General features: G+C 46.1%; 1 protein-coding gene across 1 annotated transcript in view; it reads left to right on the forward strand.

Annotated features, from left to right (window-relative positions):
• DNAJC25 (DnaJ heat shock protein family (Hsp40) member C25) overlaps nt 1-3,682 on the forward strand; it is a 51,042-nt gene that overhangs the window by 21,789 nt on the left and 25,571 nt on the right. The window lies entirely within an intron of this gene.

A 3,682-nucleotide genomic window follows, 5' to 3' on the forward strand; every position in this document is an offset into this window, starting at 1 on the left:
GGGGTCCGGGACTTGAGCAGCGGTTGACTACATGGGAGTCCAGCGACACAGCCACTATGCCAACTGCTGGTCCCAATAAATGATTCTTTAAAATATTTTTTTCTGTAGAGAATTTGTGTTAGTCTTGGGACCAGCAGTTAGCGTAATGGCTATGTCGCTGGACTCCCATGTAGTAGAATGCGGTTCACGTCCCGGACCTGGTGGCTTGAAACTCACGCCAGGCACATGTCCCTGCGTGCCCAAGATCCCAAGAGGAGACTGGAGGAGAAGGGATTGCGGCGTGGCCATCCCCCCTGGGGGGTGATTTCTCACTTTCTGTCTCTCTGTCTCTCTCTGTCTGTCTGGCGAGTGCATGCGCCCTATAGCAAAAAACCTCTCCACAAAAAAAAAAAAAAAAAAAAATGAGTATTTGTGTTAGTCTTGCCAAACTCTAATAGCTCAATTGTATACTCTGTTAATTTTTCTAAATGCTCGTATCACTTGCAGGTTTATCTCTTCCTTTTCTTTATGATCCTTACATAATTTTTTCTTTCCTTCATAATGTAGAAAAGAAACTCTAGTATCAAATTAAAGGATATCAGTGATATTACGATGGTACCTTTGTGATTTTACTAACCTTTTTTTAAAAAAAGAATTGTTTTATTTAACTTCATTTATTTATTTATCTTAATTTGACTAGAGAGGGACAGAATCCGGGGGGAGTGAGAAAGCAAGTCACCACGTCCGGGACTCGAACTGTGGTTGTCCATGTGGGAGTCCAGTGGCCCTAACCACGATGCCACCTTCCAGCCCCCATTTTACTAATTTTAAAGGAAATTTCACTTTTGAGTCCAGGTTTACTATATGTGTTTTTATTTTAAATAATTATTTATTTACCTTTATTTATTTATTCATTCATTTATTTTTAATTTGACCAGAGAGAGACATAGAGATAGAGAGAGAGTGAGAAGGTGAGAAAGCAATCCACCAGGTCTGGGACTCAAACTGTGGTCGGCCATGTGGGAGTGTCCAGGGCCTTACCCACCATGCTACCCGCTGGTCCTGCTGTGGGTTCTTTTATATCTAAACTTTACCAAGGGAAGAACACTTTTCCAGTATTCTTTGTAATTTTAAAAATTGTACATACATATGTGTGTGTGTGTGTAAAATGGTCAGAGGGTACATGTGCGAGAGAGAGAGAGGTTACCCTCAGTGGATATAGTCACATTGCAATTCCTTCTCCTCCATTTCTGTAGCCTGTTGGGATTTAACTGTGGTCGGCCATGTGGGAGTGTCCAGGGCCTTACCCACCATGCTACCCGCTGGTCCTGCTGTGGGTTCTTTTATATCTAAACTTTACCAAGGGAAGAACACTTTTCCAGTATTCTTTGTAATTTTAAAAATTGTACATACATATGTGTGTGTGTGTGTAAAATGGTCAGAGGGTACATGTGCGAGAGAGAGAGAGGTTACCCTCAGTGGATATAGTCACATTGCAATTCCTTCTCCTCCATTTCTGTAGCCTGTTGGGATTTGGAACATGCATGTGAGCCACTGAGGCCAGGATCCAAACTTCAGTTGGCCAACTAGGGTCCAGGTCCCTTAACCACTAGGCCATAAAGCCAGGCCCCCAGGAGGACTTATAAGGGCACCAATCCTTTCACAAGGCAGAGCACTCATGACTTAATCATTTCTCTTAATCATTTAAGTCCTACCTCTTAATACTGTTGAATATGAATTTTGAAGGTACCCATATGTTCAAACCAAAGCACCATGCTAAGGTATTTGAGGGCAAAGTTGAGTGAGAAAAACATGACCAAATTTGTAATGCAGAAACTTTCCTCTATCTCAAGGCAGTATGGGAACTTCTTCCATTTGGGAAGGCGAGCCTGAACTGTGTAGCAGTGAGCTTCTGAAAGAGGAGCTTGCGTGGAGGAAGAGGACTGGGTAACCCTGCACGTCAGAAAAGCCTCATGGGAGGCTAAGTTCAATGAGAATCCACCAGTGTTCCAAACGTGGAAAGAACATGATCCAGTGTGGGGATGGCTGACATCGAAAACACCACGTTTCCAATGCATCCTCCTACGCCTTACGTCTGCTTTCCGTCTCTGTTCCCTTTTTCAGTGAGGGTACCTGGTTGCCCAAACCAGAAGCTGGGCATTATCATGACTCACTCCTCTCCTTCACTTCTCCAGAACCAGTGACTAAACAGTGCTTATTTTGCCTCCTGAATACGCTTTGTCCTTTCTCATCTCTCTCCATCGTCAGGTGCCACTACCTTGAAACAAGCGCACAGCTTATTTCACACTCTTAGAAATGTCGCCTGTTGGTCTTCCTGATAACTCTCAACTCATTTCTCATTTTCTCTGGCAGGGTGATTGCTTTGAAATGCAGATCAGAAGCTGGTGTCAATAAGGCTTAAAAACCCTACTCTGGCTTTCCCTTGCTCTTAGGACAAAGAACAACTTTTCCAACATAGAAGAAAATTACCCTCACAACCTAGGTTTCTCCAGCTCCCCTTCTTCCTCACTGCCATCTCCAGTCATATGGACTACCTTTTATTTCTTGAAAGGAAAGCCTTCATGGTTTTCCCCTTGTGGCTCTTGTCTCTTGCTGAAACGGTGCAGTGGTAAGCTGTGAATTTTCAGGCTCCTTAGTAGACTGGCAGAGCCATTCTTAAAAAAAAGAATTATTTTATTTAACTTTATTTATTTTAAATTTGACCAGAGAAGTACAGAGTGAGAGAGAGAGAGAGGGAAATTGAGAAAGCAAGCTGCCAGGTCCGGGGACTGGAACTGCACTCTGCCATGTGGGAGTCCAGTGCCCTTAACCACCACGATACCTGCTGGTCCCCAGAGCCTAGAATTTCTGTTTCTCTTTCATTTGGAAAGGTAGCATGAGGCTAGTGAGAGGAAGGTGGAGACTGGAGACCTGGTCTTAAAACCCTATGGGAGAGAGGGGAGAGCAGCAAATGGTGTAGCAGTTATGTCACTGGACTCCCACATGGTCCACCACAGTTCGATGCCTAGACCTGGTGGCTTGGGGTCACGTGTGCAAGTGAGCCCAAGATCCTGGGAGGAGAATGCACCTCTGGGGGAGGGGTTGATCTCTCACTTTCCCTCTCACTGTCTCTGTCCCTCTCTCTCCGGGGAGCGCAAGCGCCTTACGGCAAAAACGTCTATGGAAAACTCTATGGGAGGCTGCGGGAAGATAGCAGGTGATCTAGTGGTTAGAGCACTGGACTTTCACATGGCCAACTGCGATTGGAGTCTTGGCCTGGTGGCTTGAAAATTACACAATATCCCAGGAGAATGGAGAAGGGACTGGGTCATGGCCATTGCCGGGGTGCGAGTGGGGGTTGAGGGGGTTGGGGGATGATTTCTCACTTTCCCTTGTCTCTCTCCGTAGAGCGCACGTGGCCTGTTGCCAAAACCTTAAACAAAACAAAACTAAAACAGATCCTATGCGTTTATCTTCTTGGCGCTCATAACAGGAGCAGGAGAGCCAGAGTACGATTGCAGCCGGGGTCACGGTGTCCAACAGGGTGCGCGCACGAGCACTGCGACAGTAAAGCGCTCCGCACACACTGGCTAGGCGTGCCTGGGACAGAGACATCCTCTGGGTCGGATTACGAACCGATGCTCCCCGCCGCTTCTGGGACTTGGAAGGTGCTTTCACACACCGGAAGCAGCGCGGAGGCCGC

The sequence above is a fragment of the Tupaia chinensis genome, unplaced genomic scaffold, assembly GCF_000334495.1.
Source record: "Tupaia chinensis unplaced genomic scaffold, TupChi_1.0 Scaffold000081_1, whole genome shotgun sequence".
Lineage (NCBI taxonomy): Eukaryota > Metazoa > Chordata > Mammalia > Scandentia > Tupaiidae > Tupaia > Tupaia belangeri.